The following is a 25210-nucleotide window of genomic DNA, read 5'->3' on the forward strand; positions in this document are numbered from 1 at the left end:
TTAGTCTACCTGATTCCACCTCTCAGACAGCCAGTTAGCAGGGTGTGTTGGTTCCATGGTGTAATGGTTAGCACTCTGGGCTTTGAATCCAGCGATCCGAGTTCAAATCTCGGTGGAACCTTTTTAGGATCTTTGCGGAAGGGAGGGGAAAAACAGAGGTGATGCGCAACTGCTGACGTGGCGGTGAAATTGGCACTCTTAAACCGAGTCGGAATTGGGGAAACATGGGCTTAAAAAGCAAAGGCTTCTTTCGCTCCTTGCTATCGGGGTTCTGGACTGAATGACTTAAATCTCTGTACCTCATGGGAAAAGTTGACACACGCCGAGGTTCCATGGTGTAAGGGTTAGCACTCTGGGCTCTGAATCCAGTGATCCGAATTCAAATCTCGGTGGGACCTTCATTTGCCAGGCTAAACAGCACAAGTACCTGGCCGAAATAGCTCAGTTGGGAGAGTGTTAGACTGAAGATCTAAAGGTCCCTGGTTCAATCTCGGGTTTCGGCAGAGGAACCACGCCCGCCTCCTTTAGGCTACCTGATTCCACCTAGCCTCATCGCTATCTCCCTCTCAGACAAACAGCTGGGAGGGTGTGTTGGTTCCATGGTGTAATGGTTAGCACTCTGGGCTTTGAATCCAGCGATCCGAGTTCAAATCTCGGTAGAACCTTTTTAGGTTCTTCGCGGAAGGGAGGGAAAAAACAGAGGTGATGCGCAACTGCTGACGTGGCGGTGAAATTGGCACTCTCAAACCGAGTCGGAATTGGGGAAACATAGGGTGCTTCTCAATATCCCTCCTCGTCTCCTCGTTCCTCTGTCCTCCATCCTATGACCCGGAAACCGATCGAGCTCAGCCATCTTGAAGGACATCTCAATTCTCTAATTCAGCGTTTCCCAAACGGGGTGCCGCGGCACCCTGGGGTGCCTTCTGGCGAGAGCAGGGGTGCCGTGTAAAAACTCCATTAAACATTTTTAAATTGCTAAAATGTGTAAAAAAAATAATAATAAATGTATCATCATTCTCGCATCGTCTAATAACAACAAATAATGCACACAAATTTATAATAAAAAATGCAACTCATAAGTTTTCCGCGTTCGTTGAATTGCGGGGGTTCCTCATGATTTCATTCTCGTGCTTCATTCCCAGCGTCCACACATAAAGCTGCCTCTTTTTCATGGCTTGTTGCGCTTACGGTCAAATACACACGAACCATTGTCACAACGTCCGTCTTGCCGCATATTTACAAACACATCGGTTATGTCCGTACTGCTGTCAACGGTAACGCGTGCGATTAATGTTTTTCAGTTTTACGCGTTAAAAAAGATTTAAACACAATTAACGCAGCATCCGTTTTTTCTGTCATCCTTTGGCTAGCCTTACATTATATAATCACGTTCTTATTCATGCAAATGCTTTTAAACCATGCAACCGCGAAAAGACAAAAGAGAACGCGCTGTCTGTGAATGTCCTGCTGACACAGGACGACGCGCATCGCGTGCCAGAATCGACTTCTCTTTCGTGCTTGAACGAATAATAACACACAGTTATGACAAAATGTCCGTTTTGTTGAGTATCCTCATGAGAGCAGTCTTAAATTAGTTAAAATCTTAAATTAGAGTTGTGAGAAGATGGGACGCGTGTGAGATAAACAAGTGCAGCAGTGACAACAGAATCAAAGAACAGGTAACAGAGAAAATTACTCACTGCTCTTGACTAAAGAACGCTTGTAGCTTTAATAAGGATTCATCTATATTTAATTTATTATTTATGCAGTGAAGACTGTAAAGTGTTTGATAACTTTATTCAATTTCTGTGTATTTCCTGACATCAGTAGCAGTATTGGTATCAGTGATACTGGGCTTCATTCATAAAAAAGATGCCATTAAACAATTATTTAAAATATACTGTCTTTATGTTGTTTATACATTAATTTGGAGATTAACTGTGAAATTATTACATTATAAAATATATTAAAAACAAGCTATCTTGTGCAATTATAACAAAATTATCCCAATATAAAAACACAAATAGGCCTACACTGAGTGAGCAAACATTTAGGTGAGATTTGCAATGGTAATTGAGCAATGTTTTGCTGAATTATGAATAAAAGCCTTAATTAAATATGTCATCATGTAAAGTCATCTCTGCAGAAGAAATTAATGATTTCCTAGACTTTAAATGGATGGACAAAAAAATTGATAATATTAAAAAATATCTATATGACAGTAGGCCTATATACGGCAGTTATTCCCTGTGGTATTGAAAATCAATACATTTCAAGGTATAGTATCAAAGTAGTATCGTGACAACACTAGTGTAGGGTGCCACAATTTTTTTTAAATTTTCAAAGGGTGCCTCGACTGAAAAAAGTTTGGGAAACACTGCCCTAATTGCACCTCGAGGAGTGAGGAGGCTTTCAGAGGAGTCATGAGCGAGGATACACAGTTGTATCCTATGCGGAAGTGTTTTATTGACTAAACGTGACGCACGTATACATTCTCCTCCCCCTTCACATCGGTCACAATCTGTTTTAAAGTATACTTTACCTTTGCAGTTTATATAAACCACACATTACACAAATTTCAACAGGGTATCTTGCTTTATTATTATTTATTATGAATTGCTTAAATAAACAAACTGCAACAACATGAGGGCAGATCCTTTGAGCGCTGCTGATGACGCTATGAAGTGACGCTCGAGTGATCAAGTATTCCAATGTATAAAAAAGCTTTCATTCGATTCCTCCATCCTCATTTTTGTCATTCATTACATTATTTTGAGCACAAGAAGATATTTTACTAAAACCTTTAAAAAAAAGTTTAATTCATATATGTTATACTATACTATGTTATACACCAGTATACATATTTATGTTATCTTTTTAAATACTATGTTATACATATTTAAAAAGACATGAATAGGCAAAAACAAGTGTTTTTTTGTTTCAACAAATGATTCTCAACTACGTTATAAAAGATATACCAAAACGATTTGATATACCATTTTAAGTTTTAGATCTGTTTGATGATCATATTATTATGAATTGTCATAAACGCCTTTATGTTATATTTGGTGTTTCTTAGTAATCTCTGCCACAAAAGCTAAACAAAACAAAACGATTTAAGCAGGGCATGATACCAGCAAGATTGTACCAAGAAGTGTTATTTATTTTCTTATTAATAAGTTCATCACACTATTTACAATTTGTACACAAGGCAATTCAAAGTGATTCACAGTTGTATAAAAAACAATAATGCTTATGCTCATAATAGTAATAATCATTAATTATTATAATATTATAATAATTTATTACATAAAAAGCAAATGCTGTAGTAAAATACTTTCAGTTGGAATATGACAGCTATGTAACGTTCTGTTTATGCCTGTGTCCTTTCAGATTATGTATGCATACCCGGTTTTACGAAGAACCTCTGAGGGTCGACTCCTTATGGGGCCAACTGAGGAGGCCAATAGGAGGGAGATCGTGTTGGCAGATAGGGCCAGGTGTAAGGAGGAGGTCCTGGCTGAGGCCACTGCCTTTGTGAGGCAGAATGGAGGGAATCCTGGAGACCAGTACCTGGTTCTGGCTCACTGCAAGATCCAGTTTGGGAAACACCAGGGTCAGAGGTTCCTGTGGCTGCTGGAGAACTCACTGGGGTATGCCTGCTATCTGGTCAGCAGCATTTTGGGGGAGGAGGAGAGGGACAACCCGCTGTCGGCCAACAAACACCTGTTCCTCAGATACACCTCGCAGATCAGGGAGGTAGGCGAGGCTGTGGAGGTGTATCAGAAAAAACAGGCCATGCTGCAGGAGGCCGAGAGGACAGGAGACTCTGGATGTCTGATGGTGGAGTTTGGGGATTTTAAGGGTAGGTCAATGAAGGAGGTATATGAGGACCCAAGCAAGGAGGCCCAGGCTCTCATCACCTACCTGAAGAAGGCAAAGGCCAGGCCTAACACCAATATGGCCCTTTTCAAAGCATACGTGCTGAAGAGGCAGGCTCCAGCCCACGTGCCCACCACCACTGTGCCCACTGCATCTGTCCTCACTGCTGCTGTGCCCACTGCCACTGTGTCTGTTCCTCCTCCACCTACTGCCACTAAGAACAGGCCACTGCTGGCGACCAATGTGAAGGCCCTGTTGGCGCGGGGGAAGCATTTATCTGCTTCACAGCTGGCACAAAAGATTTTGTCTCCAGCCAAACCCTGTAAGTGATTTGCAAGCTTTAAAATCATTACAGTATATATTATGCAGTATATATGTCTAACGAAAATACGTGTTCAACAGCTGCAGGACCACGTGTACCACCTGCGTCTGAGTCCGCAGCCCGGAGACAGCTCTTTACATGTGGTGAGTATCACTTAACGCATACAAGTGTGTTGGTGACATGTGCCTAGTGTTTTATGTTATTTTACAGACTCTGCTGCTACGGATTTTTTTGAGGAGGAAGATGACCTGGAGATGGCAACTGTAGCCTCGCAAGCTGAGGAACAACTTCCTCAAGGTATGTAAATCTTAAACAATATTTTACAAACAATTACAAATAAAACAAAACAGTCTTTTTTAAATGACATATTATTTTATTTCACAACACAGATGTAGCGACAATGAGTCTTACATTAAATTAGCTCAAATTATATATAGGGAATTTAATAATTAATCATGAATGATTAATATATTGCACATTACAGTTAAATTATCGAAGCTGAAAATAGATCGATTGTATATATGAATGATCACCATAATGGGTTATGGTTCGTCATTAATATATCAATAGTCTTATTACAGATTGATTATATGAGATAACCTTAAATGGAATTAATTTAGTTATCGAACAATCTGTTTGTCCAGCAAACGGCCGTAATATTAACATCAATTTTCAACAAAAATTATCTCTTTCTTATAATTCCAAACAAGCTATTTTCTGGCCAGGAAAAATCACCTTCTTGTTATTATAAAATTTAGGTTACTGAAATAGCAACGAAATGTAAAGCTTTGTAGCTAAAGGGTCGAACACTTCATTGACTTTGTAAAAATGAGCACTTTAGACAATTAGCAATCAAGAATATAATGGTTTTAATAAAAAGAACCTTACCTACTTGCCACGGAATAGGTGGTTTTCGGACACCTCTAGTGGGCGATAGAGAGCATATTGCCCCCTGACACCCCCCCCCCCCCCCCCCCCCTGCTCCTGTGGCTTACTTTTGACCAATCGGCGACCGCTATTATTAATCGATCATTATTTATTCATAAACAGTGTTTGTTTTTAGACAATTAAACATGCCAATAAAGCTAGCTAGCGTGTAATAGCACACGTTTTCTTCTGTACATGTGAACCTGCAACTTTACCATGATATACAGTAAAAAACATGCCACTACTGTCAAGATAATTAGCCGACCGCTAATTGAGCTATATCCTCCTTAAACCATTTTTTTGTTGTTGTTAATTTAGTATTTTTTTGTGTCATTCATTACATTATTTTGACCACAAGAAGATTTTTACTAAAACCTTTAAAAAAAAAAGTTTAATTCATATATGTTATACTATACTATGTTATACACCAGTATACATATTTATGTTATCTTTTTAAATACTATGTTATACATATTTAAAAAGACATGAATAGGCAAAAACAAGTGTTTTTTTGTTTCAACAAATGATTCTCGACTATGTTATAAAAGATATACCAAAACGATTTGATATACCATTTTAAGTTTTAGATCTGTTTGATGATCATATTATTATGAATTGGCATAAACGCCTTTATGTTATATTTGGTGTTTCTTAGTAATCTCTGCCACAAAAGCTAAACAAAACAAAACGATTTAAGCATGGCATGATACCAGCAAGATTGTACCAAGAAGTGTTATTTATTTTCTTATTAATAAGTTCATCACACTATTTACAATTTGTACACAAGGCAATTCAAAGTGATTCACAGTTGTATAAAAAACAATAATGCTTATGCTCATAATAATAATAATAATAATAATATTCATTAATTATTATAATATTATAATAATTAATTACATAAAAAACAAATGATGTAGTAAAATACTTTCAGTTGGAATATGACAGCTATGTAACGTTCTGTTTATGCCTGTGTCCTTTCAGATTATGTATGCATACCCGGTTTTACGAAGAACCTCTGAGGGTCGACTCCTTATGGGGCCAACTGAGGAGGCCAATAGGAGGAAGATCGTGTTGGCAGGGAGGGCCAGGTGTAAGGAGGAGGTCCTGGCTGAGGCCACTGCCTTTTTGAGGCAGAATGGAGGGAATCCTGGAGACCAGTTCCTGGTTCTGGCTCACTGCAAGATCCAGTTTGGGAAACACCAGGGTCAGAGGTTCCTGTGGCTGCTGGAGAACTCACTGGGGTATGCCTGCTATCTGGTCAGCAGCATTTTGGGGGAGGAGGAGAGGGACAACCCGCTGTCGGACAACAAACACCTGTTCCTCAGATACACCTCGCAGATCAGGGAGGTAGGCGAGGCTGTAGAGGTGTATCAGAAAAAAAACAGGCCATGCTGCAGGAGGCCCAGAGGAATGTTTTTGCCTATTCATGTCTTTTTAAATATGTATAACATAGTATTTAAAAAGATAACATAAATATGTATACTGGTGTATAACATAGTATAGTATAACATATATGAATTAAACTTTTTTTTTAAGGTTTTTAAAGGTTTTAGTAAAAATCTTCTTGTGGTCAAAATAATGTAATGAATGACACAAAAAAATACTAAATTAACAACAACAAAAAAATGGTTTAAGGAGGATATAGCTTAATTAGCGGTCGGCTAATTATCTTGACAGTAGTGGCATGTTTTTTTACTGTATATCATGGTATAGTTGCAGGTTCACATGTACAGAAGAAAACGTGTGCTATTACACGCTAGCTAGCTTTATTGGCATGTTTAATTGTCTAAAAACAAACACTGTTTATGAATAAATAATGATCGATTATACAGTCGTGAAGAATAGACTTACCTGTTGCAAAGATGACGATAATTACTACTGATGACGACTACTTCCTGCTCAGCTACTGTTCGGACGCTCTCGCTTACTGCTCCGCGCTTTGCTCTATCGCTTTTATATTTCTATATTTTATCTCCTTTTATCACCTAATTTTAACTTCAGCACAGTGCTCAAACGCTTGGATTACTACAAAAAAAAGCAGAATTATTGTATTCGACCAGCCTCCCACTGAAAGCTTACATTCCGGGGAAGAGAAAACACAACTGCCTACATTCATAAGGATAAGAAAATGCCTCCTCTGGAATCTACTTGCTGCTCCAACTGCCACAGACTTTTACAAAGGATTGCAATTCTTGAAACAAAGTTAATTGCGGGACCACCAAACCAGACAGAACACACAACAGAGCTTCGTCATGGACGTCCTCAGCATACAGCCGGTGAGTCCCATGAATCTAGTGCTTCTCGACAGGCCATACTGAGTGTAGAGAAACAAGCCGATCGTTTTACTAATCGATGGCACAAACAGGGTGCGAGACCCAAAGGCACTCGAGACATCAGATTGTCACGAGCATCACATATTACTGCAGTAGCATCCTCTACCCCAGATACGGCTCTGACAAGGACTGCAAACACTGGTCTCCTACCACCGCCTATACATCTTGAGAACAGATTTGAAGTATTAATGAATGAGGAATCCCCAAATTTGATGAATGTGATCGCACACAGACAGAATCAGCCAGTAGCTAACACTGATGCTAACTGGGGCTCAAGGTCGAGCAGACAGCGGCACTCAGCTCACAGTGCAGCCGAGCCCAGGACTCTGATAGTGGGCGACTCCGTAATCAGAAACATTAATAGCAGGGATACAACAACGTGCTGCCTTCCACAAGCAACAACTTCTGATGTAAACAGGGAACTTCAGAACATTCTGATGAAACATAAGACTGCAAATCGACTCATCATTCATGTGGGGAAGAATGATATTCATAAAGAGCAGTCGGAACTTCTTAAAAAGGATTTCAATGAACTTTTTGAAACACTTAAAAGACTGAAAGTTCAAACATTCATCAGTGGACCACTCCCAGCAAGAGGAACAAACAGGTTTTCACGGTTGCTTGGGCTTAATACATGGCTGCAAAAAACCTGCAATATAAAAGGAGTGAACTTTACTGACAACTTCAATCTTTTCTGGAGTCAGAGGCAACTGTTTCAACAGGATGGCCACCACCCAAACAAACTTGGTTCAAGAGTGCTAAAGGACAATATCTACTTCTCCCTCCGTCATCCTTCTGCAATGTGTGCCAATCCACTCAATCTGAATGGCACACACACACCTGGATACAGTATGAATGACCACAGGATTTCACTTCAGCACCTGAATGGACATGCGGTTGACACATCACACAAGGACAGTGATAACACCACTCAGCCACAACAACCTCTATTCACGGACACAATCTCAGCTGAGCCCTGCCCACAGAGCTCAACACAGACAGACTGTGACATACCAGCACTGCTCCAAGATACAGCACCCATAGACGACTTTCTGGAAAACAGCCAGGGAAACCAGGACAGCATATTACAGCCTCCAATAACACCAGAGCAAAAATCCCTCTCACCGGAAACATTATCACTCTCTCCAGCATCTCCACTTCTGTGCTTCTCAGAGAAAATGGAACAACTGGTGCATGCTGGAACTAGACTATCCCACTCTTTTGCTGCGAGCCCCCAGATACCAACCAAAAAACTTCAGGCCCCACAACCACCAAAGCCTGCGGGCCCAGCTCGCCCTCCCCCTCCTCCTGTGAGAGCTCTTCGGCCTCTGCCACAGCGCCAGGGCCCACACCCTCCTCCAGCGGCTCGAGGTGAACCAAAAACAACTGATACCAGCTCTCAGTGATATGTGTCGGGTCCCCGCTATGATAACAATAACTTTCTCAAATGTTTACAGAACAAGCGGGAACCCAGTGTGCCTGTATCTTTTTCTATTGCTGTTCGATTACATGATAGAAAGTCTAAGGCCTTCAAAAGCCGTACAGCAAACCCATCTAATATGGTGCTTATTACACAACATACCAAGATTGCTGTGGGGACAAAAAGTAAGACTGTAAAGTTAGCACTTTTAAACATCCGCTCACTTAAAAATAAATCACTTTTAGTCAACGACTTAATAACCACATACAACCTGGATTTTATGTTGCTAAATGAAACTTGGCTAGAAGAAAGTTGCAGTGCAACAGTCCTCAATGAAACAGCCCCTCCTAACTTTACTTTTATGAGTGTCTGCAGAGCTGTCAGAAGAGGCGGAGGTTTAGCTGCTCTTTATAAAGATGTCTATCAATGTAAGCAAATATCATTTGGGAATTACCCGTCTTTCGAATATCTCGGTATTGTGTTAAAAGGTGCTCCACGCATTTTACTTATCATTGTTTACAGGCCTCCAAAATACTCTCCAGCTTTTGCTGAGAACTTAACAGAACTGTTATCAACAATTTCCTCAGAGTTTGACTGCTTTGCCATTGCTGGAGATTTTAACATTCACATAGATAATGCAGAAAACAATATGGCAAAAGAAATCAAAACTGTTTTAAAAACTTTTGATCTGACTCAGCATGTACATGGACCCACACATAATCCTGGACACACTCTAGATTTACTTATCAGTAAGGGTCTAAACATTTCATCAATTGTTATTAAGGATGTAGCACTGTCTGATCATTTTTGTGTTTTCTTTGATATATTGATCTCTCCTGCCATTGAAGCTAGATCTGTGTCTGTCAAGAAGAGATGCTTAAATGAGAACACTAGTGTACTATTTATGAAGGCTATATCTTTAACACCAAGCATATCTGCTGACTGTTGATTTTCTCCTTGATTCTTTTAACTCAAAAGTTAAGAGTGTAATTGATGATATTGCTCCTGTGAAAGTCAGGAAGAAGAGTGGCAGACAAAAAGCACCTTGGAGAAACTCAACAGCAGTGCAAAATATGAAAAGACAATGCAGAAAAGCAGAGCGCATGTGGCGGAAGACAAAATTTGTAGTCCATTATAACATCTACAAAGACAGCATCCATGCTTTCAATAAGGAACTAAGCAAAGCTAGACAGACTTTTTTCTCGCATATTATAAACAGCAATATAAACAACACGCGCACTCTTTTTGCTACTATAGAGAGACTGACAACCCCCCCAAGCCAGATTCCCAGTGAAATGCTCTCAGTGAGAAAGTGCAGTGAGTTTACTTCTTTCTTCTCTGAGAAAATCAATAATATCAGAAAGGTGATCAGCTCATCCTTGAGTTGCGCTGGGGTCAGGCAGATCAGACAACAGCACGAGAAAGTAGCCACTATGTCTGATTTCGAAGAAATTGATGGCAAAATTTTGGAAGAAACCGTACAGCAACTAAAAACATCAACCTGCGCCCTTGACGCACTTCCCAGATCTTTTTTCAAAAATGTGTTACACAGCTTAGAAGCAGATCTCCTGGAAGTGGTAAATGCCTCACTTCTCTCTGGGAGTTTTCCGACCTCCCTGAAAACTGCTGTCGTCAAGCCCCTCCTGAAAAAGAGCAATCTGGATAAGACCATATTAAACAACTATAGACCGATATCAAATCTTCCTTTCATAAGCAAGATCATTGAAAAAGTTGTCTTCAATCAGCTGATCAAATTCTTAAGCTCGAATGGATACTTTGACCATTTTCAATCTGGTTTCCGACCGCACCACAGTACAGAGGCCGCGCTCATAAAGATAATAAATGATATTCGCTTAAATACTGATACAGGCAAATTATCAGTGCTGGTACTACTCAACCTCAGTGCTGCATTTGACACTGTCGATCACAAAATACTTCTTGACAGGCTGGAAAACTGGGTCTGGCTTTCTGGGATAGTCCTAAAATGGTTCAGGTCATACTTAGGAGGCAGAGGTTATTATGTGAGTATAGGAGATTATAAGTCTGAGTGGACATCCATGACATGCGGAGTCCCTCAAGGCTGAATTCTTGCGCCACTCCTATTCAACCTGTACATGCTCCCAATGAGCCAAATAATGAGAAAGAACCAAATTGCTTACCATAGCTATGCAGACGACACACAGCTCTACTTATCCCTATCGCCTAACGATTACAGCCCCATTGACTCCCTTTGCCAATGCATTGATGAAGTAAACAATTGGATGTGCCAAAACTTTCTTCAGTTAAACAAAGACAAAACTGAAGTCATTGCATTTGGAAACAAAGATGAAGTTCTCAAGGTGAACGCATACCTTCAGTCTAGGGGTCAAACAACTAAAAATCAAGTCAGGAATCTGGGTGTGTCTCTAGAGTCAGACCTTAGTTTCAGTAGTCATGTCAAAGCAATAACTAAATCAGCATATTATCACCTGAAAAATATTGCAAGATTTAGATGCTTTGTTTCCAGTCAAGACTTAGAAAAACTTGTGCATGCTTTCATCACCAGTAGGGTGGATTATTGTAATGGACTTCTCACTGGCCTTCCCAAAAAGACCATAAGACAGTTGCAGCTCATACAGAACGCTGCTGCTAGGATTCTGAGCAGAACCAGAAAATATGAACACATCACACCAGTCCTCAGGTCTTTACACTGGCTGCCAGTTACATTTAGGATTGATTTTAAAGTATTATTACTGGTATATAAATCATTCAATGGGCTAGGACCTCAATACATTGCAGATATACTCAGTGAATATAAACCCAACAGATCACTCAGATCATTAGGATCACATCGGCTAGAAATACCAAGGGTTCACTCTAAGCATGGCGAGTCTGCTTTTAGCTACTATGCCAGCCGCAGCTGGAACCAGCTTCCAGAAGAGATCAGATGTGCTCCTACAGTAGTCACATTCAAATCCAGACTCAAAACACATCTGTTTAACTGTGCATTTACTGAATGAGCACTGTGCCACTGTTCGTCCGACTGTTTGCACTGTATTTTATTTTATGTTTTAATTATTCTGATTTCATTTGATTATTTCTGTATTTTATCTTTTATTCCAAACTGTTTTAATTATTCTGATTTCTTTTGATTATTTTAATTTCTTCTATGTAAAGCACTTTGAATTACCATTGTGTATGAAATGTGCTATATAAATAAACTTGCCTTGCCTTGCCTAATAATAGCGGTCGCCGATTGGTCAAAAGTAAGCCACAGGAGCAGAGCCAGGAGAGAAACGCGATTGGTCAAAAGTAAGCCACAGGAGAGAAAGGCGATTGGTCAAATGTAAGCCACAGGAGAGAAACACGATTGGTCAAAAGTAAGCCACAGGAGAGAACGCGATTGGTCAAAAGTAAGCCACAGCAGAGAAACACGATTGGCTCACGTGGGCTTACTTTGGGCTTACTTTGGCTCAATCGGTAGGAAGCAGTAGGCGCAAGCGAGAGGTAGTGGGATCGATGGCTGCATTCTCCAGTGCTGTCCATCCTTTTTACGCCCCCCTTCAAGGGGCACTACCTAGATGAGCTCTTGCGGCTCAGTGCTGCCGAAAAAGTTTTTTCGAACGAGGTACTGCACACATTCCTGGCAAAAGCAGGTCCCACCGAGATTTGAACTCAGATCGCTGGATTCAGAGCCCAGAGTGCTAACCATTACACCATGGAACCTTGGCGTGTGTCAACTTTTCCCATGAGCAGCAGAGATTTAACTCATTGAGTCCAGAAGCACGATAGCAAGGATTTAAGTCATTGAGTCCAGAAGCACGATAGCAAGGAGCAAATGAAGCCTTTGCTTTTTAAGCCCATGTTTCCCCAATTCATAGGAGCAGGGGCAGTAGCACGAGCCGGGGCAGGAGCAGGGCCTCTCGAGCCTGCAGTGGCTGGAGAAAAAAGAAAAAAACTTACCCACTTAGAGGGTTTGGCTGGAGACAAAATCTTTTGTGCCAGCTGTGAAGCAAATAAATGCTTCCCCCACGCCAACAGGGCCTTCACATTGGTCGCCAGCAGTGGCCTGTTCTTAGTGGCAGTAGGTGGAGGAGGAACAGACACAGTGGCAGTGGGCACAGCAGCAGTGAGGACAGATGCAGTGGGCACAGTGGTGGTGGGCACGTGGGCTGGAGCCTGCCTCTTCAGCACGTGTGCTTTGAAAAGGGCCATATTGGTGTTAGGCCTGGCCTTTGCCTTCTTCAGGTAGGTGATGAGAGCCTGGGCCTCCTTGCTTGGGTCCTCATACACCTCCTTCATTGACCTACCCTTAGAATCCCGAAACTCCACCATCAGACATCCAGAGTCTCCTGTCCTCTGGGCCTCCTGCAGCATGGCCTGTTTTTTTCTGATACACCTCTACAGCCTCGCCTACCTCCCTGATCTGCGAGGTGTATCTGAGGAACAGGTGTTTGTTGTCCGACAGCGGGTTGTCCCTCTCCTCCTCCCCCAAAATGCTGCTGACCAGATAGCAGGCATACCAAAGTGAGTTCTCCAGCAGCCACAGGAACCTCTGACCCTGGTGTTTCCCAAACTGGATCTTGCAGTGAGCCAGAACCAGGAACTGGTCTCCAGGATTCCCTCCATTCTGCCTCAAAAAGGCAGTGGCCTCAGCCAGGACCTCCTCCTTACACCTGGCCCTCCCTGCCAACACGATCTTCCTCCTATTGGCCTCCTCAGTTGGCCCCATAAGGAGTCGACCCTTCTGCGTAAAACCGGGTATGCATACATAATCTGAAAGGACACAGGCATAAACAGAACGTTACATAGCTGTCATATTCCAACTGAAAGTATTTTACTACAGCATTTGTTTTTTATGTAATTAATTATTATAATATTATAATAATTAATGAATATTATTATTATTATTATGAGCATAAGCATTATTGTTTTTTATACAACTGTGAATCACTTTGAATTGCCTTGTGTACAAATTGTAAATAGTGTGATGAACTTATTAATAAGAAAATAAATAACACTTCTTGGTACAATCTTGCTGGTATCATACCATGCTTAAATCGTTTTGTTTTGTTTAGCTTTTGTGGCAGAGATTACTAAGAAACACCAAATATAACACAAGGCGTTTATATATATGAATTAAACTTTTTTTTTTAAAAGGTTTTAGTAAAAATCTTCTTGTGGTCAAAATAATGTAATGAATGACACAAAAAAATACTAAATTAACAACAACAAAAAAATGGTTTAAGGAGGATATAGCTTAATTAGCGGTCGGCTAATTATCTTCACAGTAGTGGCATGTTTTTTACTGTATATCATGGTAAAGTTGCAGGTTCTCATGTACAGAAGAAAACGTGTGCTATTACACGCTAGCTAGCTTTATTGGCATGTTTAATTGTCTAAAAACAAACACTGTTTATGAATAAATAATGATCGATTATACAGTCGTGAAGAATAGACTTACCTGTTGCAAAGATTGCAAAGATGACGATAATAATAGCGGTCGCCGATTGGTCAAAAGTAAGCCACAGGAGCAGAGCCAGGAGAGAAACGCGATTGGTCAAAAGTAAGCCACAGGAGAGAAAGGCGATTGGTCAAAAGTAAGCCACAGGAGAGAAACACGATTGGTCAAAAGTAAGCCACAGGAGAGAACGCGATTGGTCAAAAGTAAGCCACAGCAGAGAAACACGATTGGCTCACGTGGGTTTACTTTGGGCTTACTTTGGCTCAATCGGTAGGAAGCAGTAGGCGCAAGCGAGAGGTAGTGGGATCGATGCCTGCATTCTCCAGTGCTGTCCATCCTTTTTACGCCCCCCTTCAAGGGGCACTACCTAGATGAGCTCTTGCGGCTCAGTGCTGCCGAAAAAGTATTTTCGAACGAGGTACTGCACACATTCCTGGCAAAAGCAGGTCCCACCGAGATTTGAACTCGGATCGCTGGATTCAGAGCCCAGAGTGCTAACCATTACACCATGGAACCTTGGCGTGTGTCAACTTTTCCCATGAGCAGCAGAGATTTAAGTCATTGAGTCCAGAAGCACGATAGCAAGGATTTAAGATATTGAGTCCAGAAGCACGATAGCAAGGAGCAAATGAAGCCTTTGCTTTTTAAGCCCATGTTTCCCCAATTCCGACTCGGTTTGAGAGTGCCAATTTCACCGCCACGTCAGCAGTTGCGCATCACCTCTATTTTTTCCCTCCCTTCCGCAAAGAACCTAAAAAGGTTCCACCGAGATTTGAACTCAGATCGCTGGATTCAAAGCGCAATTTTTTGATTAAATCTACAATTAAAAGGTAGCCAGTGCAAAGTTGCCAGCACAGAGGAAATGCGGCCTGTTTTTTTGTGGTCATTGGAAATCACGCTGCAGCACCTGCACACGTGCTAGGGATCGCGCCTCGTCTTTGTCTTTGAGAGCGATGGACACCTCCTCTCCATCATCGAGGGGAATTAGCTCAAATGGTAGAGCGCTCGCTTAGCATGCGAGAGGTAGCGGGATCGATGCCTGCACTCTCCAGTGCTGTCCATCCTTATTACGCCCCCCCTTCAAGGGGCACTACCTAGATGAGCTCTTGCGGCTCAGTGCTGCCGAAAATGTTTTTTCGAACGAGGTACTGCACACATCCTGGCAAATGCAGGTCCCACCGAGATTTGAACTCAGATCGCTGGATTCAAAGCCCAGAGTGCTAACCATTACACCATGGAACAAACACACCCTGATAGCTGGCTGTATGAGAGGCAGATAGCGATGAGGCTAGGTGTAATCAGGTAGATACGAGCTGCCGTTTGGTCAATGGACCGCCACGACTAAGAGAGGCGGACGTGGTTCCTCTGCCGGAACCTGGGATTGAACCAGGGACCTTTAGATCTTCAGTCTAACGCTCTCCCAACTGAGCTATTTCGGCCAGGTACTTGTGCGGTTTAGCCAGCAGCCATGTATGGGAGACCGCCAGTCATTTTCGAGAAGAGCAGAGCGAAGGTCCCAGAGAGAAAATTAGTTGCCCGTACGGGGATCGAACCCTTGACCTTGGCACTATTAGCACCTCGCTCTAACCAGCTGAGCTAACCGGCCTCTCTCAGGCTCATTTTATCCCCAATTTATCAGAAATATCCTGGTTGCCCTAATCAGGCTGAAGAGATTAAAAGCAAAGCCTGATAATGGGCTCGTCCGGGATTTGAACCCGGGACCTCTCGCACCCTAAGCGAGAATCATACCCCTAGACCAACGAGCCGAAACATACGTCCTCCCTGCTGCTGCCGGGCCGAAAACATTTCAGCTTGCATGGCTTAAAGCGCAATATTTTGATTAAATCTACAATTAAAAGGTAGCCAGTGCAAAGTTGCCAGCACAGAGGAAATGCGGCCTCTTTTTTGTGGTCATTGGAAATCACGCTGCAGCACCTGCACACGTGCTAGGGATCGCGCCTCGTCTTTGTCTTTGAGAGCGATGGACACCTCAGGAATTAGATCAAATGGTAGAGCGCTCGCTTAGCATGCGAGAGGTAGCGGGATCGATGCCTGCATTCGCCAGTGCTGTCCATCCTTTTTACGCCCCCCTTCAAGGGGCACTACCTAGATGAGCTCTTGCGGCTCAGTGCTGCCGAAAAAGTTTTTTCGAACGAGGTACTGCACACATTCCTGGCAAAAGCAGGTCCCACCGAGATTTGAACTCGGATCGCTGGATTCAGAGCCCAGAGTGCTAACCATTACACCATGGAACCTTGGCGTGTGTCAACTTTTCCCATAAGCAGCGGAGATTTAAGTCATTGAGTCCAAAAGCACGATAGCAAGGAGCAAATGAAGCCTTTGCTTTTTAAGCCCATGGCTGCGTTCCAAACCGCATACTCAATGAGTAGGTACTTAATTTCAATGAGTACTTACTTAACGAGCGCTAAAAGAGTAGGTACTTTATAGCCAAATCTCGTTGAGTATGAATGCGATCCGGATTCCGGACATCATCCGCCATGTTGACGTTATCATGTGACTTACGACACGTTATCACAAGCGCAACAACTTAAAAGATGAACGACACGTTTAATTCATCTATCTGTAAATATCTTGATATTGATGAAACTTGCTCATTTTGTGGTATTGTTGAAGAAACAGCTGCCAATTTATTTTGTGAATACATTTAGGGTTGATTTAAGTTGTTATATTTTAAACCCTTCTAATGTGACCCACAGTTCTTTATAACGATTTTTTAAGAAACCCCAAAATCGTTATCTCTTGAATATGTTGTTAATTTCTTTATTTTATACCCAAAAAGTTTCTCCTTCAAGTTTTCCTCTTTTCTTGATGAATTTACCTCTCGTTTCATCCCTCAGACAATAACAACAAAACTATTTTTTAATGTATTATGAAGAACTATTTATATTTAAAGATATTTAGCCTTGTTATTGTTCTTTTTTCCTGTGTATAAATATCATATTATGATGTACACAAACCAATGATCTTTATGTTTTCTGTTTTGTCATTATGATTGTTCATTGTTAGATACAACTAGTATCTTTCCATGATCTTTATGTAATAAGTTTATAAGTTTAAATTATATGAGCGACAGGTGCACTAACACTTCATAACATCAGTAACTCGACAGCACAACCTAGAACAGTTTTCCTCTGCGTTTACTGTCTGCAGTGCACAAGGAGACGGGCCGCTGCTCGAAGATCTCCTTTGGAGAAACTGTTGACTTTATACTCGAAAAATGCAAGTATCGCTCATAAAAAATTAATATTACATCAGAATGAATTGCATTGTTAGCCCACCCCAAAACTTAAACAAAATAATATTAAATGCTGACCATTACTTAATTATATTACTTCTTTTTATATACTAAAAATGATATAATTTAATAAAACAAGCAAAATGTAATTTGTTTTGTAATATGAGTTATGCTTAGAGCCTCTTCTTAATATTATTAACTCGTCTTTATTTTTAGGTCATGTTCCAAAAATATTCAAGCTGGCAGTAATAAAACCTCTCATTAAGAAACCGCAATTAGATCCAAATAACTTAGCAAATTACAGACCCATCTCAAATCTTCCATTTATGTCTAAAATACTAGAAAAAATTGTGTCCGCTCAATTGTGCTCTTTCTTACAAGAAAATGATATCTATGAAAAATTCCAGTCGGGATTTAGACCGCATCATAGCACAGAAACTGTGCTAGTTAAAATTACAAATGATTTACTTTTAGCTTCTGTCCAAGGCTGTATCTCAATACTAGTTCTACTCGATCTTAGTGCTGCGTTCGATACTATCGATCATAAAATACTCTTGGATCGACTACAAAACTACACTGGTGTTCAGGGACAGGCATTAAGCTGGTTTAGATCGTACTTATCAGACCGTTACCATTTTGTCTGTTTAAATGGGGAAAAATCAAAGATAACGTCAGTAGACTATGGAGTGCCGCAAGGATCGGTGTTAGGCCCTCTGCTATTCTCAATATATATGCTGCCACTTGGTAATATTATAAGAAAACATGGAATTCATTTCCACTGTTATGCTGATGACACTCAATTATATATCTCATCACGACCAGATGAAAACACTAACTTATCTAAATTGACAGAGTGTCTAAATGATATAAAATGCTTGATGACGTGTAATTTCCTGCTATTAAATTCAGATAAAACGGAGGTACTACTTATTGGTCCAAAAAACTACCCACAAAATCCCTTACAATACAACTTTAATTTAGAAGGATGTCCTGTTACTTTATCCACTACAGTAAAAGACCTGGGTGTTATACTAGACCGCAACTTGACTTTCGAAAATCATATTTCATATATTATAAGAACAGCCTTTTTCCACCTTAGAAACATTGCTAAGCTACGCAACATGCTATCTGTTTCTGATGCAGAAAAGTTAGTTCATGCATTCATGACCTCGAGACTAGATTACTGTAATGCTTTATTAGCTGGCTGTCCTGCATCCTCAATCAACAAGCTACAGTTAGTGCAAAATGCAGCTGCTAGAGTTCTTACTAGATCAAGAAAATATGATCATATAACACCTATTTTATCATCTCTACACTGGTTACCTATTAAGTTACGTATCAATTACAAAGTATTCCTACTGACCTATAAAGCCCTAAATGGTTTAGCTCCTGTGTATTTAACAGACCTTCTATCGCCATACAATCCATCGCGCTCTTTAAGATCACTAAATTCGAGGCTTCTGGTCATTCCTAGGATATCTAAGTCCACTAAAGGAGGGAGGGCGTTCTCGCATTTAGCTCCTAAACTCTGGAATAGCCTTCCTGATATTGTACGAGACTCAGACTCGCTGTCCCAGTTTAAAACTAGATTAAAGACGCATCTCTTTAACCAAGCATTCACTTAATGCTTAACCTTTGATACTACTGCTGAATCAGTTCGAATGCATTAACATTATGAACATCAGCTATGCTAATTATTTCCCATCTGCCTTTCTGCTGTTATTTCGGGACGCTAGTCCCGAGGTAAATAGCGTTCGTCAGCTCCAGTTTGTATCCAGCCTCTCACGGAGACTTCAGATGCCTCAACGCCTGTGAAGAGACGACTCGACGCCTGTGAAGAGACGACTCAAAGCCGGCGATATGTTATGCCATAAATTAATACTTGATTAACTAACTGTATTTTTCTATGTACATTTCCGAAATGCAATTTCTGTAAAGCTGCTTTGAGACAATGTGTTTTGTGAAAAGCGCTATACAAATAAATTTGAAATGAATTGAATTGAATTATGCATGAATACACGTGAACATCTCAATTGTCAGTCAAGCAATGAATTAATGCATACATTAAATAATTATATTTTATATACTGACAACAATAAGAAACATGAATAAATGAGTAAAAGAACAAATAAAAGTAACCATCACACAATAAACAAATGCATGCACATGAAACAAATCTTTATTCAAACTACAAGCATGTATTTGGGCGCTGAAGCCCACATCCTACTGCCATCTCAACACAGCGGTTCCCATTCTGCGGCTTTATTCTGATGAATTCACCAGAGGTGACCGTGCCTTCGTGCCGGAGCTTGTTGCTGCGCTGCGCTTCACAATCTGAGGCGATAAGGGCAGATGGAGAGATCTTATGACAGTCTCATCCATGGCACCGTTTCCAGGATTCAGCTCTGGGCTCCTCATCCTCAGTGCTCACACCAGTCTGAATAAAAACATGTTTAGTTACTTTATAGATTTGTTTATTTACCTTATTTACAGCACATTAGTCTAATGTCAACAGTGTTGACAACAGTGAATTAACGTTATCCTATCCTATGATAATGCCACACATACATCACTCAGATGTCTTTTTCATGTTGTGATGTGCTCATCTGCAATATGTCAATACTTACAATATTTTCCTTTCAGATGTAAATAGACATTTTAAATAAGCGTGTTTAAGATGTATATGGTTATGTAAATCCACTTTAGAGACGTTACGTGTGCTTAGAGCTCCCCTGTTAGCTAGCTATACAAAACATGTTTTACAGCAAAATCACAACTATACTATACTGTCTAACTACTTTACACCTTCAACAGTTAAAACGTCTACTCTATTGTAGTTTAACACATAAGGAACCGTGTTTACTCACATTTGAAAACCCCCGGCGTCGCTGATCTCCGTGATGTTTGATAATGACGTATGCTCTCGCGTGGCCTCCTGGGATAGAAGAGTATCCATCGGTTGAGCACTCAAAAATCGGGCCGGAAGCAGTAAGCCATCCGGGAACTTCTCCCCTACTCTTTTATGAATACTGATGTTTCGAACGTACTGCTTCCTTCACGTACTGTTTTCGCCTACTATATAGTAGGAAAGTAGGCACATTCGAACGCACTTAAGTCCAAATCTCGCGATAATTGGTACGTCACCCAGGTAATTCTCGCCTACTCTTTTGGATTAATACATACTTTTTCGCTCGCCTACTCTTTTCCCATACTAAATAGTAGGGAAGTATGCGGTTTGGAACGCAGCACATGTTTCCCCAATTCCGACTCTGTTTGAGAGTGCCAATTTCACTGCCACGTCAGCAGTTGCGCATCACCTCTGTTTTTTCCCACCCTTCCGCAAAGAACCTAAAAAGGTTCTACCGAGATTGGAACTGGGATCGCTGGATTCAAAGCGCTAACCATTACACCATGGAACCAACACTTCCTGATAGCTGGCTGTCTGAGAGGCAGATAGCGATGAGGCTAGGTGGAATCAGGTAGACTAAAAGAGGCGGACGTGGTTCCTCTGCCGAAACCCGGGATATAAATATCCTGGTTGCCCTAATCAGGCTGAAGAGATTAAAAGCAAAGCCTAATAATGGGCTCGTCCAGGATTTGAACGCGGGACCTCTCGCACCCTAAGCGAGAATCATACCCCTATACCAATGAGCCGAAACATACATCCTCCCTGCTGCTGCCGGGCCGCAAACATTTCAGCTTGCATGGCTTAAAGCGCAATTTTTTTATTAAATCTACAATTAAAAGGTAGCCAGTGCAAAGTTTCCAGCACAGAGGAAATGCGGCCTCTTTTTTTGTGGTCATTGGAAATCACGCTGCAGCACCTGCACACGAATAATGAGAAGCTTACTTACAGGAGCCTGGTCTGCAACACTGGACCCAGTTGATGTTGCAGGAGCAGAGGCAGCACTTGGCTGGACAGAAGGCTGTGGAGGAGACTGCAGAGGAGGCTGAACAGGGCGCAGAGGAGGAGACTGCAGAGGAGGCTGGGCAGGGCGCAGAGGAGGAGACTGCAGAGGAGGCTGGGCAGGGCGCAGAGGAGGAGACTGCAGAGGAGGCTGGGCAGGGCGCTGCAGTCCTGTGGGTGGCTGTAGTGAGGATGGTCCTGGTGCAGAGGGACAGGGGTTGAAGGCCTTGCTGGAAAGATGGGAGTTGCTCTTTCCAGTGGACAGGAAGCTCTGCAGGCGACTGGGACACCTGGCCAGGGGTCCACAATGCTGGAGGAGCAGGATAAGGGGCAGGAGCAGGGGCAGTAGCACGAGCCGGGGCAGGAGCAGGGCCTCTCGAGCCTGCAGTGGCTGGAGCGTAAAAAAACACAACAAAATTATCTTATTGTTTTAGACTTTCACTGCATGACTTTCTCAGCTCTGCTGGACAGCTACTGCGATTACACGGTTTACTGCAAAGCATGTATGATTAGTAGAGAGATGACATGATGATGAAAAGATGGAAGGAAGCAGTGAAAATCATCCTGTTTTTCATCCAAGCACCATTAGAAGAAATACAAGAAGAAAAAAAGATGGGATCAGCCAAGTGTGAAGCGAAGCAGACCAAACACTACAACAGCCACTTATTCCAAGGGGAGTGGGGGAAGTGTGAGATGACAAGAATGAGCTTTAGTCAGTGATTACGATAAAAAATGAAATAAAACCTTTTACATACACCTTTAAATTATCTTTTTTCCTTTGAGGATGTTCACTCAAAGAGTGAATGTAGATTGACACCTGAGAAGTGCCATTCCTCTGTGTTGTGAAATAAAATAATATGTCATTTAAAAAATACTGTTTTGTTTTATTTGTAATTGTTTGTAAAATATTGTTTAAGATTTACATACCTTGAGGAAGTTGTTCCTCAGCTTGCGAGGCTACAGTTGCCATCTCCAGGTCATCTTCCTCCTCAAAAAAATCCGTAGCAGCAGAGTCTGTAAAATAACATAAAACACTAAGCACATGTCACCAACACACTTGTATGCGTTAAGTGATACTCACCACATGTAAAGAGCTGTCTCCGGGCTGCGGACTCAGACGCAGGATGTACACGTGGTCCTGCAGCTGTTGAACACGTATTTTCGTTAGACATATATACTGCATAATATATACTGTAATGATTTTAAAGCTTGCAATTCACTTACAGGGTTTGGCTGGAGACAAAATCTTTTTTGCCAGCTGTGAAGCAAATAAATGCTTCCCCCGCGCCAACAGGGCCTTCACATTGGTCGCCAGCAGTGGCCTGTTCTTAGTGGCAGTAGGTGGAGGAGGAACAGACACAGTGGCAGTGGGCACAGCAGCAGTGAGGACAGATGCAGTGGGCACAGTGGTGGTGGGCACGTGGGCTGGAGCCTGCCTCTTCAGCACGTGTGCTTTGAAAAGGGCCATATTGGTGTTAGGCCTGGCCTTTGCCTTCTTCAGGTAGGTGATGAGAGCCTGGGCCTCCTTGCTTGGGTCCTCATACACCTCCTTCATTGACCTACCCTTAAAATCCCCAAACTCCACCATCAGACATCCAGAGTCTCCTGTCCTCTGGGCCTCCTGCAGCATGGCCTGTTTTTTCTGATACACCTCCACAGCCTCGCCTACTTCCCTGATCTACGAGGTGTATCTGAGGAACAGGTGTTTGTTGTCCGACAGCGGGTTGTCCCTCTCCTCCTCCCCCAAAATGCTGCTGACCAGATAGCAAGCATACCCCAGTGAGTTCTCCAGCAGCCACAGGAACCTCTGACCCTGGTGTTTCCCAAACTGGATCTTGCTGTGAGCCAGAACCAGGAACTGGTCTCCAGGATTCCCTCCATTCTGCCTCACAAAGGCAGTGGCCTCAGCCAGGACCTCCTCCTTACACCTGGCCCTCCCTGCCAACACGAAGGAGTCGACCCTCAGAGGTTCTTCGTAAAACCGGGTATGCATACATAATCTGAAAGGACACAGGCAGAAACAGAGCGTTACATAGCTGTCATATTCCAACTGAAAGTATTTTACTACAGCATTTCTTTTTTATGTAATTAATTATTATAATATTATAATAATTAATGATTATTATTATTATTATGAGCATAAGCATTATTGTTTTTATACAACTGTGAATCACTTTGAATTGCCTTGTGTACAAATTGTAAATAGTGTGATGAACTTATTAATAAGAAAATAAATAACACTTCTTGGTACAATCTTGCTGGTATCATGCCATGCTTAAATCGTTTTGTTTTGTTTAGCTTTTGTTGCAGAGATTACTAAGAAACACCAAATATAACATAAAGGCGTTTATGACAATTCATAATAATATGATCATCAAACAGATCTAAAACTTAAAATGGTATATCAAATCGTTTTGGTATATCTTTTATAACATAGTTGAGAATCATTTGTTGAAACAAAAAAACACTTGTTTTTGCCTATTCATGTCTTTTTAAATATGTATAACATAGTATTTAAAAAGATAACATAAATATGTATACTGGTGTATAACATAGTATAGTATAACATATATGAATTAAACTTTTTTTTTTAAAGGTTTTAGTAAAAATCTTCTTGTGGTCAAAATAATGTAATGAATGACACAAAAAAATACTAAATTAACAACAACAAAAAAATGGTTTAACCCTTCGGAGTCTTGGGCTATTTTGGCCGTTTTTGAGTACTTTTATTTTTTTTAAATTTTGCAACATAAAAAAATGTTTACCATACCAATGTTTGGTATAATTTTTTTCAGCACAACATCACCTATATGATCAGACAATTAGTTTTTCACTTTGATGTACCCTATCAACATACTGGACCCAAAATCACACAAAAAACACAAAATCCGAATAGAAAAATTATAGCTTTTCTACTACAAAAAACACAAACATGCTCAATGAAGCATTTTAAAAGGCTTAAAATGTAAACACAAGTTGTAAATGTCAACATATACAGGTACAATTCAGATATAATCAACCTATATACAAAAAAAATATGATTTACAAAAAAAAGCGTGTGTAGCCATAGGCTTTTTTTCTTTCTTTTTAGCTCAGCCACTTTTTAAAAAATGTTGTGCACACAATTATTCAGAGAGCTATATTTAAGGCCTTGCATTCCCAGAGTATGAGGGTTCGCAAATAGTGCAAATACAACATAAACAATTTAAAATTGAGATAAAATTAAACTATATGCAGCAAAAAGCAGGTGTGGCAATAGGCGTTTTTTCTTTTCTTTTTTGCTTAGAAACTCTACAAAACAATTCATGTACAATTACACAGATATCTACATTACAGGGATTTCATTCCTTGAGTAAGAGGGGTTCCTCAATAGTGCAAATATACCATACAATAGGTAAAATGAACACAAAATCAAATTATACATACAACTATTTACAGCAAATATCAGGTGTTTTTTATTTTTATTTTTTATCTGTGCCTCTCCTCAAAACAGTTTAGCTAAATCTACTCCTAAACTACCTAAACTACTCCTAAACTACCTAAACTATCTACACTACTCCTAAACTACTCTCAAAATCTACTCAAACTCTTCCAAAAACTAGCAATAATCTCTCTCTCTATATATAACGTATATATGTCTCTCTTTGTCAACTCCGTAAATCCTCTGCCTTTCAATTTTGCGTCTTAACTCAGTTGGCTCCTCCTCCATTCCCTAAAATG

At 41.0% G+C, this 25210-nt stretch overlaps 8 non-coding genes across 8 annotated transcripts; 3 read left to right on the forward strand and 5 right to left on the reverse strand.

The window, feature by feature from the left end:
* Positions 1-49: 49 nt before the first annotated feature.
* Positions 50-121, forward strand: trnaq-uug (transfer RNA glutamine (anticodon UUG)). Its single transcript has one exon. It is a non-coding gene; the product is annotated as a tRNA-Gln (tRNA).
* Positions 122-430: 309 nt separating this feature from the next.
* trnaf-gaa (transfer RNA phenylalanine (anticodon GAA)) lies at positions 431-503 on the forward strand. The gene has a single exon. It is a non-coding gene; the product is annotated as a tRNA-Phe (tRNA).
* Positions 504-593: 90 nt separating this feature from the next.
* On the forward strand, positions 594-665 carry trnaq-uug (transfer RNA glutamine (anticodon UUG)). The gene has a single exon. It is a non-coding gene; the product is annotated as a tRNA-Gln (tRNA).
* An 11852-nt stretch (positions 666-12517) lies between these two features.
* On the reverse strand, positions 12518-12589 carry trnaq-cug (transfer RNA glutamine (anticodon CUG)). The gene has a single exon. It is a non-coding gene; the product is annotated as a tRNA-Gln (tRNA).
* Positions 12590-14771: 2182 nt separating this feature from the next.
* trnaq-cug (transfer RNA glutamine (anticodon CUG)) lies at positions 14772-14843 on the reverse strand. Its single transcript has one exon. It is a non-coding gene; the product is annotated as a tRNA-Gln (tRNA).
* Positions 14844-15693: 850 nt separating this feature from the next.
* trnaf-gaa (transfer RNA phenylalanine (anticodon GAA)) lies at positions 15694-15766 on the reverse strand. Its single transcript has one exon. It is a non-coding gene; the product is annotated as a tRNA-Phe (tRNA).
* A 255-nt stretch (positions 15767-16021) lies between these two features.
* Positions 16022-16093, reverse strand: trnap-agg (transfer RNA proline (anticodon AGG)). Its single transcript has one exon. It is a non-coding gene; the product is annotated as a tRNA-Pro (tRNA).
* Positions 16094-16510: 417 nt separating this feature from the next.
* On the reverse strand, positions 16511-16582 carry trnaq-cug (transfer RNA glutamine (anticodon CUG)). Its single transcript has one exon. It is a non-coding gene; the product is annotated as a tRNA-Gln (tRNA).
* Between the last annotated feature and the right edge of the window lie 8628 nt (positions 16583-25210).

The sequence above is a fragment of the Siphateles boraxobius genome, unplaced genomic scaffold (assembly GCF_051911475.1).
Source record: "Siphateles boraxobius isolate OS27281-9 unplaced genomic scaffold, OSU_SipBor_1 116, whole genome shotgun sequence".
NCBI classification, from domain to species: Eukaryota; Metazoa; Chordata; class Actinopteri; order Cypriniformes; family Leuciscidae; genus Siphateles; species Siphateles boraxobius.